General features: G+C 42.7%; 1 long non-coding RNA gene across 1 annotated transcript in view; it reads left to right on the plus strand.

Moving 5' to 3' along the window:
• Positions 1–4,306: 4,306 nt before the first annotated feature.
• Positions 4,307–15,426, plus strand: part of LOC129707449 (uncharacterized) — a 67,970-nt gene continuing 56,850 nt past the window's right edge. Inside the window, exon 1 of the long non-coding RNA XR_008725187.1 lies at positions 4,307–5,649. This is a non-coding gene — a long non-coding RNA (uncharacterized LOC129707449). The remainder of the gene's footprint in view (positions 5,650–15,426) is intronic.

The raw sequence follows: 15,426 nt of genomic DNA on the forward strand, positions 1-15,426 counted from the left end.
CAAGGTCATCTGGCCACTTTAGTTGTGCCTTGGAAGCTGGAGGAAGCAATCCCACAAGGACAGGGTGTAAATTAGAAATGAGGCATATTTTTGTTCCTAATAGCGCTGCAAGAAACAAAGTAAGCATTCCCGCAGATATGTTTAAAGTGACCTCCATTAGTTCCTTCAAGTAACACTGGCCAATTTATTCTCTAGGTACATTTGGGGAGAGCCCATGTACATTAGCTCTTCCCATTGTTTAGTTTAGTTTAGCGATATATCATGGAAACAAGTCCTTCGGGGTCCGCTGAGTCAACGCTGCCCATCAATCACCCGTTCACACTCATTCAACTTTATCCAGCTTTCCCATCCACTCTCCACACATGAGGGGACATTTTTACTGAGGCCAATTAAAGTGCAAACTCTCAGGTATTTCGAATCTGGGAGGAAACCTACACAGTCACAGGTATCATGTGGTAACTCCACACAAATAGCACCCGAGATCAGGACCAAATCGTGTCTCTGATGCTGTAAGGCAGTGGCTCTGCCAACTACATCCTACAAAATGATCATCATTATGAATTTATAATCGGGCGTGTCAAAGGCCTCGGAGTACGATTATTTTTTCCTAAAACATTTACAAAAATGACCTGAACGCTGCTTGAGGTGGACCTTGGGCTCACTATTACCTTTAGAGAATCTATTCACTTCACCTCATACCGCTGAGTAAAACATACTCAGAAGATTATTCCGTTTACTGGTTTATCTTCTTTCCTGTCCATCTTCCATGTTTCAAATGTTGACATCGCTGTCATCGTCCATTCTGAAAAGGACGCAGGCTTCCGGCAACAATCAGTGGGAGCCTGCACTTGTTGCAATAGATGATGGTGGTAGCAGAATTAGCTCGGGATACTTCCAGTCTCCAGCCCCGCGATGTGGGCGCTTCTGCTTTGGGGCCAACTGGTTTATGTGCCTGCGTCTCTCAACTGGGGCAGTCAGCGAGTGCTTTATTGTCACGGTCTGAATTTAATGCACCCGTCTTTTCCTGACTGCAAAGCTGACAAATGGAAAGGTAAAACCTTAGAGCAGGGATGATTTCAGCTCTTGTGACGATTAGTACCTTTTTTATAAAGGAGCCCTCTGTGAGCGAGGAATCCTTTGGCAACACCAATTACACATTTTGTATTATTTGGGGTGTACCAGGGGTAAATGATTCCATTTTACTTTGGCTGAACTGTAACCAAATACACATTTGACTATTTGTTTTGTAATGCCACATAGCTGGCCCAGTGATGGATTGGATTCACATTCGAACGTCTAAATTGCTGGGAACATTCAGTATTGGGATGGCTGTCTTTGACCAGTCAGTTCTGGGAGTCTTCCATTGTTATTATGACCTAAGTGGGTTTTGGTGATTTTTGTTTTCCAGAAGAATTGCCAAGGTTAAGTAGCAAGGATGATGGATGCTTCCTCTCGTGCTGTGTCTAGATGGAGGGGCCACAGTCACAGAATAAGGGATCAGTCAGTGAGGACAGAGGCAAGAAGGACTTTCTTCTACCAGATAGTGACGAACCAAGACGATTTGCAAAGTCTCAGTTGCAAAGTAAATGCAAGGAAGAAATTGAACTCTTTTTTGATAAAATCATAGGATCATAAAACATGTCTGGTTTTAGATTTCCAAAGCCTGTGGAAAAAAAGACCGTTACCATCCACCTTCTACTTCCCCTCATGATTTTTAAACACCTCTATACGATCACCCTTCAACCTCCGATACTCCATGCTAAGATCTCCCAGCCTATCCAGCCTCTCATAAGATCATATCATAAGCGACTGGAGCAGAATTAGGCCATTCGGCCCATCATGTCTACTCCACCATTCAATCATGGCTGATCTATCTCTCCCTCCTAAACCCGTTATTCTTCCCTGCATCCATTTAGCTAATAAACACTCATCTGCGGTCAGTGGAAACGAGTATGACTGTCCTCTTTTGGGAGGACGCCTGTGCGTGACTTTGTTTAACGTGGGGAGACTGGTGCACAGACAGCCACCACATGGTTCTTGACAGATCTGGGTCAGGCTCCAGTGGCATGGAGTCCAAGACAACCGCGACCCGTTTCTGCTACAGCCTTCATCCATCTTCGCAGCCGTTGTGACGCTCCACTAAAGTCAACCATCATCCTCCGCCTGTTCCGCCGTTGAGGTCTTGGTTGGATTGCTCTTTGTCAGGGACATCCCTCTCCACCTTACCACCATGGGTGGCCCTACCAGGAGTATAGCTCCAGATGGCATGGATCTCAGGACCACAGGACTACTCAAGCTTCTCCACCACGACAAGGTGACAATCCACGGAAACACTACAACCTCAAATAATCTCTGAACTGCATAATATTATTGTTATTATTGCACTTTTATCGTGTTTTTTTGTGTGTACTCATGTGTGTGTGTGTGTGTAGATATAGATATATATACATATAGATATACATATATATATATATATATATATATATATATATATATATATATATATAGATATACAGTATATATACAGGGTCTCTACCCGTCGCCTATTCCTTCTCTCCATAGATGCTGCCTCACCCGCTGAGTTACTCCAGCATTTTGTGTCCATACAGTATATATGATATATATATATATATGCGTTTTGTGAATTTGTGTGTATATATACACACACTGAACATTATTTTTCTCTCTCTCGTTTATTATATTGTTTACAGTGTAATATGTTTACATATTCTGTGGTGCTGCTGCAAGTAATAACGTCATGTTCTATCTAGGACATATGACAATTAAACGCTCTTGACTCTTCTCTTGGCTCCTGCCTTCTCCCCCAAACCTCAGACACTTGTATAACACACTCACCTATAACTCAAGCCCTCCAAACGTGGCAGCCCCCAAGTGTATATTTGCTGCCTCCTTTGCAGCTTGGTCATGGAGTATTGGGTTGTGGCACCAGTGTAAAAGGCAGCTTTGGAGACTGAGAAATGCCAGATTGAGAGGCTGATTATCTTATTCCTGCTCCTATTATTTTGTTCTCATGATGAGAGGATAACGCACACTGGTTATTTCATAATTCTGTCAAGGTGTCAGATCCCTTTAGTAAAGCTATGGGCTGCTGTGTGTCAGATAAGCAATATCAGGTTGTCATTCAGCAAAAGGCTCCTGGATTGGGAAAGTTTAGTCAGGTTGTAAGGCCCTGATTGTTCCTAAGTGACGTGTTGGATGTGTGCCGAAGCGAAAATCAGCAACGTGCTGAATAATCTATGATAGACTCAAAAGGCTGGAGTAACTTAGCAGGACAGGCAGCATCTCTGGAGAGAAGGAATGGGTGACGTTTCGGGTTGAGACCCTTTGCTGAATAATCTATGAACAATCACTGGCAGCTGGGAATAGATGCCAGGATTGCATTGTGTAATTAACCTGTTTGATGCCAGTGCAAAGTGCATCCAAAATTCTTGAAGTGGCCAAGTGATGCTCGCCAAAATACACATCCAAAAAAGACACAAAGTGCTGGAGTAATTCGGCGGGCCAGGCGGCATCCCTGGGGAAGATGATCAGGTGATGTTTCTGGTCAGGACCCTTCTTCGGACAGATAAAATCATGAGGGGAATAGATAAGTTGAATTCACGGAGTCTTTTAGCCAGGGAAATTAAAAACCAGAGGACATAGGTTTGATAGATTTAAGGTGAGAGGAGCAACCTTTGATAGGAACCTGACTGAGGGACATCTTTTTCACTCAGAGGGTGGTTGCTATATGGAATGAGCTGCCGGAGGAGGTAGTTGATATTATAACACCATGTATGTCTCTATGTCTCCATGTTATAGAGCCCGACTTCATGACCAATGTCCCTGGATCATATGAAAAATGATACAAGTTAATGGTACGGTGATGTTGCCTATGGAACTGGAACCAGAACAAAAAATAAAATTGGAATGAAAACTAATAACTTGAATGTGATCACAGTGGAACGCCATAAACAACTTATACAGAAGGAAGTCAAAATAATATCTCATCCAAATTCTAAAGGAATTGTTTTGATTCCATTGGCTCATAACAACTCTCTGGAGATGGAGAAAACTGGGGTCCAGGATGAAAGCCACAATTCTGTTTTTAGCCAATTTGGTCATGAGGAACGTGGGTTGTGATAGAATTGAATGTGCTGTTGAGCTTTGTGTTGAGCAGCATAGGTTTTAGTACTTTGAATGTTTAGATGTAGTGGCAGAGAGATCAGCTAAAGAAACTTTTCATCCGCAAAGGATACAAAATAGTGGACTAACTCAATGGGTCAGGCAGCATCACTGGACAACATGGGTAGGTGACGTTTCCAGTTGGGACCTTTCTTCAGACCGATAAACTTATGAGGGGAAACAGATTGAATGCCCCAGGGTTGGGGAATTAAGAACCAGAGGACATAGGTTTAAGGTGAGAGGACCAACATTTAATAGGAACCTGAGGGACATATTTTTCACTCCGCGGTGGGTAAATGGAATTAGCTGCCAGAGGTGGTACTAAAGTGCTGGTGTAACTCAATGGGTCAGGCAGTATCTCTGGAGAACATGGGTAGATAATGTATTAGGTCAGGGCCTTAATTCATTTGATAAGTAAGGGTTTCAGGGATTATAGGGCGAAGGCAGAAGAATGGCGTTGAGAGGGAAAGACAGATCAGCCACGATTGAAAGCTGAGTAGACTTGATGGGCCAAACAGCCTCTAATTCTGCTCTGAAAAATTATGGACTTCATTAGTAGACTCTGGTGATGCTGGTGGAGGGGGTGAGATGGGATAGTAGGGGATCAAAACACTACCGAGCAAATCTGAGCATTCTGACATCAGAATAAGGAAAACGTTACTGTAATATAATCAGCACACATTTTAATAAGAAAATGTATCCCATTGAAAGAGGAAAGTAGAAGTTTAATCAATGTGGGAGATATAGTTGAAGCAACTGCCAAATATGAAATGCTCTTTGTTAAAGATATTATATGATATAATGATAGTATGTTTATAATGTAACATTGGTGAGGATGTGGCTGTGGATTTTGTGTGGTATCGATACGATACGATACGATAGAACTTTATTTATCTCAGGAGGGAAATTGATCTGCCAACAGCCATAAAACACAAGATCCATGAAACATAAAATTAAAATGATGAGTGGAAAGGATTGGGGATTGGTTTCAGTATTTGTAATGCAAGGAAGGCAGATGTCTTGCTACAAAGGGCATGGGCTACAGGAGTACGGACTTGCTGCAACTATGCAGGGATTTGGTGAGACCACAGCTGGAGTACCCTGTATAGCTTTGGTCTCCTTGTTGCTTCAGTGTAATGAAGGTTCTCTTAATTGATTCCTGGCAGGGTGTTTAACCTACGGGTAAAGACTGAGAAGAATGGGCCTCTATCCATTGGAGTTTAGAAGGGATCATTATATTGTCAAGATTCTGCCCCTTGGAAGTAAGAAATATATGGTGTGTTACAAGGCTACTGACTACAAACATTGACGATCTTTCTCTCTTTGTGGCAGTTGTCTGATCTGCTGCGCATTTCCAGCATTTTCAATTTTTATTTCAGATTCTGAGAATGAGAACATTTTCCCTGATGTGAAAATCCAAACCAGCCACTAATGGCCGACATGATCAAGGGATTTCTTCTTGGAGAGGTTTGTGAATCTTTACAGTGTCTGCCCAGTCAGTGGATGCTGAATTATTAGGTTTTTGCATTATTAGTGGATCGAGGGTCCTAGGGATCAATCAGGTGTCCTGGGGATTAAGTCTGAGTTCATGTTCATAAGAACATAAGGGATAGGAGCAGAATTACACCATTTGGACTACTTCGCCACTCAATCATGGCTGATCTATCTTTCCCTCTCAATCCCACTCCCCTGCCTTTTCCCCATAAACATCTGTGGCAATGAATTCCACAGATTCACCACCCTCTGGCTGAAGAAATTCCTCCTCATCTCCTTTCTGAAGGTACGTCCTTTTATTCTGAGGCTATGACCTCTGGCCCTAGACTCTCCCACGAGAGGAAACATCCTGTCCACATTCACTATCCAGGCCTGAATTCAAAGATTACTGTAGATCAACCATTGAAGGATCCTCGTAGCCCACTCCTGTTCCTATTACTCATGTTAGTATCCATCAATATCAGCCTGTGCTGCTGATTCCATAGATACCTGACTTCAGAAGAAGAAGAGCAATTAACAAATAAGGTCTATTCGAATTTTGTATTTTGTAAGGAAAATGGAGACAGGAAGTGAAGATCCAATTTCTATTTTGTTTAGACTAGTGAAATATTTTACAATGTAATTTGGACTCTTAGTTTTGGAAAACCTCTGTAATAATAGGTGTTATTTGTGATAATTTGAATCTCTGTGACATTACAATGTTATTTCCAACTAGACAAAGTATGTTTCATTATGATGACAATTTCCCTTTAATTTTGCAGTTCCAGTAATTTAAAGGCAGTCGATAGAGGTAATAAATGACAGCATCTGTGACGCATTTTATTGTAAATTTCTTTTACAGGGTTAGTATTCATTGATGGTGTTCATAACCACCGCAATAAAGCCACTTGACTTCTTTGCCACTTGGAAACAGTGCTGTAAGGTAAACCTGGTGACCCTAGAAACTTTCCATAGTTTTTCCAAATGATATCAGAGTAAGTTTAGTTTAGGGACTGTCCTACTCTGGTCATTTTTTGGGCGAATACGGGTGACTGCCACAAAATTTTCAACATGTTGCTGTTATAGGCTGTCATTGGTTGACGTAAGTGTTGTCGTAGGTGCTGTTGTAGGTTGTCGCCAGGTGTCGTAGGTGAATTCCATTAAAACTAGTCCCTGGCAGTCGCCTAAAGAGTCACCTAAAGGGCCTGTCCCACCTGGCAATTTCTCCAGTGACTGCCGGTGTCACATAAGTGTCACCAAAAGATTTTGAACTTTTCAAAATCCAGTGGCGACAAAAAAAAGTTGCGACACTTGAAAAAACACCGCGCGCCATCACGCCGTGACACGCTGCGAATTTTTCAGTGACCTGACACGCCAGTCAATGATGCCGGCAGTCACCGGAAAACTTTCCATGTGGGACAGGCCCTTTAGTGGGACAGGCCCTTAAAGTTTATAGATACAGCATGGAAACAGGCCCTTCGGCCCACCGAGTCCGTGTCAACCAGCAATCCCCACACACTAACACTTTCCTACATACACCAAGGACAATTTAGAATTATACCAAGCCAATTAGCCTACTAACCTGTATGTGTTTGGAGTGTGGGAAGAAACCGGAGATCCCGGAGAAAACCCAAGCAGGTCATGGGGAGAAGGTACAAGCTCTGTACAGACAACACCCGTAGTCAGGATCGAACCTGGGAGTCTGGCGTTGTAACTCTACCGCTGCGCCACCATGCCGCCCCTAATTCAAATCTGTGCAATCGAATTACGTCTTGTTGGTTCTCGTTGAAAACTCTCAATTATTATCTTTTATACATCTGTGTTAAAATTTACTTTTGAGGAGTTTTGTATTAAACTACTACAATTTTAAGTGTTTATATTTTCAAAAAAGAAATCTTATCAAGTCTCTCGTAAAAGATGCTATGAACTATTTGCATTTGGAATTATGCAAGTGAATTTGAAATTATTTTGGACAATATTCAGGCAGCACAGGTAGAGACTGACATTGGGTGCTGTCTATTTGGAGTTTCCACGTTCTCCCTGTGCCTGTGTGGGTTTCCTCCGGGTGCTCCAGTTTCCTCCCACATCCCAAAGGCATGCGGGTTTGAGGGTGAATTGACCCTCTATAAATTACCCGGAGTGTGTAGCGAGTGGGTGCAAAGGTGGGATAATAGACCCAGGGCAGCTCGGTGGCACAGCGGTAGAGTTGCTGCCTTACAAACCCAGGGATCCAGGTTCGATCCTGACTGTGGGTGCTGTCTGTACGGAGTTTATACATTCTCCCTGTGACCTGTGTGGGTTTTCTCTGAGACCTTCCATTTCCTCCCACACTCCAAAGATGTACAAGTTTGTAGGTTAATTGGCTTGGTATAAATGTTAAAATATCCCTAGTGTAGGATAGTGATAACGTGCATCCCTCTTCCCATCAGGACTGCCCCTTCCATCGACTCCTTCAAGTTGAGACTTAAAACTCATCTTTACTCTCAAGCCTTTCTTGACGTCCCCTGAGGGAGGGCTATATGTATGTTTTTATGTATGTACTTAATCTATGAACCAGTGTTGTATAACGTTAGTACCTCCACCAATGTAAAGCACTTTGGCCCACGAGAGTTGTTTTTTTAAATGTGCTATTGAAATAAAAGTGACTTGGCTTGACTTGACTTGAACGTGCTGGGATCGCTGGCTGGTGCGGACTCGGCGTGCCGAAGGGCCTGTTTCCGCGCTGTATCTCTAAATTAAACCACTGTGAACGACTGATCAACGGCCGGCATCGACCCGGTTGGCTGAGGGGCTGTTTTCATGCTGTATCTGTACGTATAATATAATGTGGCTGAAACTGGTGCCCAATTTCTGCAGAGCAAGGTTCCATTAATGAACTGTTCTTGATCGTGTTGAGTGAGGGAGGAAGGCTGGCAAATGAACTTCACACCCTGGTATGTATGTACAAGTGACATCACAGTCCAACCGCTTTGGAAGGTTGATAGGAAAGCAAGGAACCTGAGGAAGTGAGCAAGTTTCTTATAAACACTGACTCAGTTGTGGCTCCACTGAGCGTCTACAGTGTTGTGATATTTAAATGTCAAATTTCTTCCCCAGCTCCTGGCTTCTACTGCAGGGTTTAAACTGTAACGCCTATGTCAAAGAAACATTTCTCTCTCTCTCTCTCTCTCTCCACTGAAAACTTTATTGTTTTCTCAACCCACTCTTTCTCAGTGACATCAATATCCTATCCCATCAAATTCCAGCAATGAACTACCGTCTGCACTGATCACTAGATTAACTGTATTCAGTCCTGGATTTGTAATATCATCAGTTCTTCTGCACGGGGTCCACAAACCATTTCAGAACTGAGATCACAGGCAAACCTCGAAACTACTTTGGAACAGTTTTAAATTGACCGAGAACTATTAGGATAACAGATTCCGGGACTAAATCACTTCTTTATTCAAAGTGAACTCCATTGGACATGAAACTATTCCAAATAAATACATTTAAAATGGTGATTTTATGTTTACATTCCAGCATGCTTATTCCCCCTTAATCAATAGTTAATTGTTTAGTGTGAGGTGGGTGAGTTAGGGTGGGGGTGGGGGGGTAAATGAGGTGGGGGGGGGGGAAGGGGGGGGAGAGAGGGAGGGTATGTAGAGTGCCGAGCAATCCATGGGCTGTTCTCCACCTGTTGTTATTCTGGTCTGGCCCAATCAACCTGCTAGCCAGACTGGAGCCAGCGACCATCTGGAATAACTGCACTGTTTATAAAATTGACATGGAGTGGCACCCCAGGGCCCTGACCTCCCACACAAATCTGGGAATGATTAAAATGAGCTGGCTACCTAGTCACTGACTGCACCACACTGAGAAATACCCACTGAGGCGATTTGGAGTTTCTTGTTAGTCTTGTTGTAAATTAAATACCTCTGATTTGTTGAATGACTCAGTCCTTCTGGGAAATGTTATCTTTTTATTGGTGTGGTGTTCCTGACGTTTAATTCCATTTTTTTTTTAAATTTGCTAAATGTGTGTGCTCTTTCTTTTCCCAAGAACACTTTCAGCAACTCGTTTAACAATAATTCTCATATCACAATCTTGACATATTCTCCAAGGCACTGTAAAAGATAAATACCCCAGCCCTAATCTATGAACACAAGACAGTCAGATTTACTTTCGCCTGCACTGAAACGTAGAAAGATGATGTATTCCTTGTGTGTTTTTTTTTATCCTTGGTCCCTTTCTTTTTAGGAGCTAGCACCACAGAGATTTTCCACCATTTTATATATTTGTTACGAAAACAAAATGGCAGATATGAGGCGATGACGTTGGAGAGAAAATGTAGTAAAGCTGAAAATAAAGATTGTTTGATCACTTTGGGGCGCGGCACGGTGGCGCAGCGCTAGAGTTGCTGCCTTACAGCGTCAGAGACCCAGGTTTGAATCCGACTACGGGTGGCGTCTGTGTGGACTTTGGACGTTCTCCCCGTGACCGCGTGGGTTTTATCCGGGTGCTCCGGTTCCACTCCAAAGACATGTTGGTTTGTAGGTTAATTGTCTTTGGTACAAACTGTAAATTGTCCCTAGTGTGTAGGATAGTGTTGGTGTAAGGGGATCGCTGGTTGGTGTAATCGCTGGTTGGTGTGGACACGGTGGGCTGAAGGGCCTGTTTTGGTGCTGTATCTCTAAATTAAACTAAATTACTAAACTAAACTTGAGAAGATTTTCCATTTTATGGCCCCCTGCCATCACTTCCATTTAAACATTGAAATATATGATCTTGTATTATCTCCCTCGACTAATAAAGTGTTCCTTGTGTGTTTTTATCCTCATATCAACCTGTCTATAATCTTTGAGGATCAGTGTTAATATAGAATGTCCCTCCGTTTCTGTTCAATATTTTCCCATTTATTGTGTATTGTCTTGTTGTGTTATACCTATCTCCTCACCCCGAAAATACATTACCACACACTTCTCTGGATTAAATCTGCCTATTTTGCCAGGCCTGAAGTTGAAAGCTTTCCTCCGCTCAGCCTGCCACAGGACCAGTACATGTATCACCTGCAAACTTTTTTTCATCACGTTTGCTACATTTAGGACATAAATCATTAATATATGCAATAAAAGGACGGAGAGCAGGGATGCCACCTCACGGAACACCAATGGTAACAGCCGTCCAGTCACAGAATTATCAATCGTTGACTTCTGCTTCCTATCACTGAGTGATTTTTACCGTTTGTTACTCGCACAGCAAGATCTCTTGTACGTAGAACATAGAGCAGTACAGCACAGGAACAGGCCCTTCGGCCCACAATGTTTGTGCTGAACATAGTGCCAAGACCAACTCTCACATAATTCTTCTGCCCCGGAGCTTCCAACTCTGGTCCCAGTTTGGACCCAACCCGGATTTCAGATACTGACGGTCAATCCACCGTTTTTCGTGAGAGTTCTCCTTCCGTGCCCTGCGTTCCACACTGGCTGCCATGCGCCGACACCAGTAGGCCCTCGTTCTGACTCTCCCACAGCTCTGGGCCTCGCTCACCCTGATTGCAATGGATCCCAACTTCCTTCCTCTCACCTGATTCATATCCCTCATATCCCAAAGAATTTGGAATGCCACAATCATATCGACCTCCCACCACCAGATTCCCGGCACTCACCATTCTATTTACATTTTTGAACAGCAGGAACCATTTACTGAATTCCATCTCGGCACAGTGGCGCAGCGGTAGAGTTGCTGCCTTACAGCACCAGAGACCCAGTTCGATCCTGACCAAGGGGCTGTCTGTATGGAGTTTGCACGGTTTTCTCCGCGATCTCTGGTTTCCTCCCACACTCCAAAGACGTACAGGTTTGTGGGTTAAATAGCTTCTGTAGAATTGTAAATTGTCCCTAATGTGTGTTGGATAGTGTTGGTAGCAACATAGAAAAATAGGTGCACGAGTAGGCCATTCGGCCCTTCGAGCCAACACCGCCTTTCAATTTGATCATGGCTGATCATCTAAAATCAGTACCCCGTTCCTGCTTTTTCCCGATATCCCTTGATTCCTTTAGCCCTAAGAGATAAATCTAACTCTCACTTGAAAACATCTAGTGAATTGGCCTCCACTGCCTTCAGGGCAGAGAATTTCACAGATTCACAACTCACTGGGTGAAGAAATGTTTCCTCATCTCAGTCCTAAATGGCCTATCCCTTATTCTTAAAATGTGACCCCTGGTTCTGGACTCCCCCAATATTGGGAACATTTTTTCCTGCATCTAGCCTGTCCAATCCTTTAAGAATTTGTCGATGTTTCTATAAGATTACCTCTCATCCTTTTAGGATGTGGGGATCGCTGGTCGTCGTGGACCCGGTGTGCTGAAGGACCTGTTTCAGCTCTGTGTCTTTAAACTAAAATAAACTAAACTAAGACTACATCAAATTAACTGTTCTCATCCATCCTCCTTGTTACCCCACAAACATTTCAGCAAGATTAATTAACAAATACATGCAGACTGTCTGTGATTAATCCTTGCCTTTCCAAATAAAAAAATATATTCTTCCTCAGAATCAATTTCAATGATTTACCCAGGACAGACATTGGACTGCCTGGCCTATAACTATTGCTTCATCCCTCCCTTCCATTTTAAACAATGGCTCGTGTTAGCCATCCTCTGGCACTAATCCCCCAGCTTGGAATGATCGGAAAATGATGGTCAGGACATCTCCAATTTCTTCGCTTGTTTCTTTTAGCACATATTTCAACAAGTCTTGGTGATTTATTCACTCACTTTTTAAGAAAGTCTTTTTCCTGAGGTTTAGGTCGACCATGTCATTAATTCCTGCTGAGATATCCACTTGGAAAAAAAGTCATTCATGCAGTCACAGTTTCAGGATGTTGCAAGATGCTACACAGCCAGTGAAGTCTTCTTGAAGACAGACACAAAAAGCTGGAGTAACTCAGCGGGTTGGGCGGCATCTCTGGAGGAAAGGAATATGTGACATTTCGGGTCGAGACCCTTCATCAGAGTGAGAGCCAGAGAGGGGGGCAATACCTGTATGGGAAGTGTACAGAATAAGCATTGATGACCCAGGAAAAGTGGTGCTCGCAATGATCCAGTTTTAAAGGACGTTTGCTGTTGTAATTTAGCAAAGGTGATGGCAACTTACACATATCAAACTCCCATAAATACCTATACAACAATGATCAAACTAACAGGCCTTATTTAATGATGTTGATAAGGTGGATTAATACTGGGGAGAAAAAAAAGGCCAAGTAAAGCTTTAAACTAGCGTCTTGTAATTTGTGTTCTTCACATTGTGTTTTTTTTGATTTATCGATTTTGTGTCTTTGGAGCGATTTCTATCTTTAATTTGTGTATTGATGATGTCCTTATTATTTATTTTTCTCCGACTATATGTTTTTTTTCTCTTCTGTTTAATCTTTGTAAGGTGACCTTGAGATTTGAAAGGCACCCGAAAATAAAATGTATTATTATTATTATTACTGTACTAAAGTGCTCATATAGATATTTGTGCTCAAGGTGTTGGAATGGTTAGTTTAGTTTAGTTGATAATTGTCATGTGTACTGAGGAACAATGAAACACTTCTGTTGCGTGCTACCCAGTCAGCAAAAAGACTATACTAAAGATAATATATACTGTATATACATATGTTCAAGAAGGAACTGCAGATGCTGGAAAATCGCAGGTAGACAAAAATGCTGGAGAAACTCAGCGGGTGCAGCAGCATCTATGGAACGAAGGAAATAGGCAACATTTCGGGCCGAAACCCTTCTTCAGATGCTTACAATCAATCTGTCTACAGTGTACAGAGACAGGATGAAGGGTATAAAGCTTAGTGCAAGATAAAGTCCAATGAAGTTCGATTAAAGATAGTTTGAAGGTCTCCAATGAGGAATCCTACTTGAACCCGCAACTTTCTAACCACGATATGAGATTGCGTCTAGGTTATATAGTGTTGATGGAAAGAGAGCAGCCTGTTGCTTAATTGTGTTTTAATTCAATCCAAACCTTGAGGTAAACCAAATATGCATTCTCTGAACAATTCCATGTATCGTGGATTATCAGATTTACACTTTGGAATGGAATAGAATGGAATACCTTATTGTCACATGTGACAAGGCACAGTGAAATTCTTTGCTTGCATACGCAAGGTATGCGAATAGTCACCACATAAACGGTGCTGACAAAGTCACAAAATTCCCCCAACAGCTCCTCCCTTGTTTCTCCCCCCCCCCCCCCCCCCCCCCCCCCCCCCCCCCCCCCCCCCCACACCAGTTCCACCACACCGGGTCCCCATTGTCCATTGTTTTCCCCCCTCCCCCACGCTTTCACAGATTATAAGAACGCACCAAAGGCTTGGTTCAGGTTATTTATTCATTAGTCCAGCTTTTACATATGTAGTCTCCATACATAGTCGGCACCCCTATTACAATTTCATTTAACAAAAGGCTTTTGTTATAAGACGTTTTGAGTTTTATTTTTTGGGGTTTGGAAGAATTATCTTGGTGGATAACTAATCGATGATTGAGAATGGTTGAATTTTTTGCCAGGATAAATGTTCCATCTGCCTCTTAAACTGCAAGGCTGCCAAGTCTTCATTTTGACATCTTGAATCATTAAACGTTTATCTGTAACTACCACATAATCTCCAATGCACCACGTGGTCTAAGAAAATGTTAGGCTCAGCATATCTCAAACAAATTCCTTTGGATTTTTTCCCCGCCTGCGCCTCAATGTGAGGTGACACAATAATCTTGCATGCACATGATCCTGCTGGAACATCAACTTGAACTATTTTGCACAATGGCGCAGCGGTAGAGCTGCTGCCTCACAGCGCCAGAGACCCGGGTTCGATCGTGACTACGGGTGCTGTCTGTGTGGAGTTTGTACGTTCTCCCTGTGACCGCGTGGGTTTTCTCCAATTTCCTGTCATGGCCCAAAGACCTGCAGGTTTGTAGGTTAATTGGCTTCTGTAAAAATTGCCCCTGGTGTGTAGGATGCAAGAGAGAGATAACATAGAACTAGTGGGTGATTGTTGGCATGGACTCGATGGGCTGAAGGGCCTGTTTCCACGCAGTATCTCTAAATTCTAAACTCTACTATCCCTTCTCCAATATTATACATTTCTATTGAATTAAATGCAAGCTTTAAGAACTACTTGAGGGGGATTCAATTGGTTTCATGCTGTGATCTCATTGAAATTATTGGAGCCAACTCAGTGAGGTGGAGTTGCATGCAGACATGTTACTGTATTGCATGTTTAGTATGGAGACCAGAGGGCAGATTTTTTTCATGTAAAAGCTGAACGATTCCCATGTTGATAGGGGAATAGATGGAAGGATTCCTTAATGAAGAAATAATGAAGGCAAAATCTAAGAGTGCCGTCTGAAATGAAAAGATTATTTCGAAATTGATCTAGATTGAATAAAAACAGCTGTAATTATACCACTTATGTTAAATTCGAGGACACAGGATGTTGGTAGAAATATAGCCACGGAGAAAGACGCTTAGGGAAATTGGATGGCCACCAGAAATGGGTGGGGAGACTGTGATTAACCTCTGCTAGTTCATTGCGAGGCAGACGGGACGCCAATGTTAATAATGCCTGTTCATTGAAATAATTCCTGCCTGCAGTCAATGCAAACAAGTCAGCAGGGTGCAAGGAACATTGTGAGCGCAATGCAACGGGCAGAGTTAGACTGTTGATTAAAGGCCTCTTTTTTTAAAGAGGCCGTGAGCTGCGGGTGGAGCGGGTATTGGTGGCTGTATGGCTGGAGA

The sequence above is a fragment of the Leucoraja erinacea genome, chromosome 21 (genome assembly GCF_028641065.1).
Source record: "Leucoraja erinacea ecotype New England chromosome 21, Leri_hhj_1, whole genome shotgun sequence".
Lineage (NCBI taxonomy): Eukaryota > Metazoa > Chordata > Chondrichthyes > Rajiformes > Rajidae > Leucoraja > Leucoraja erinaceus.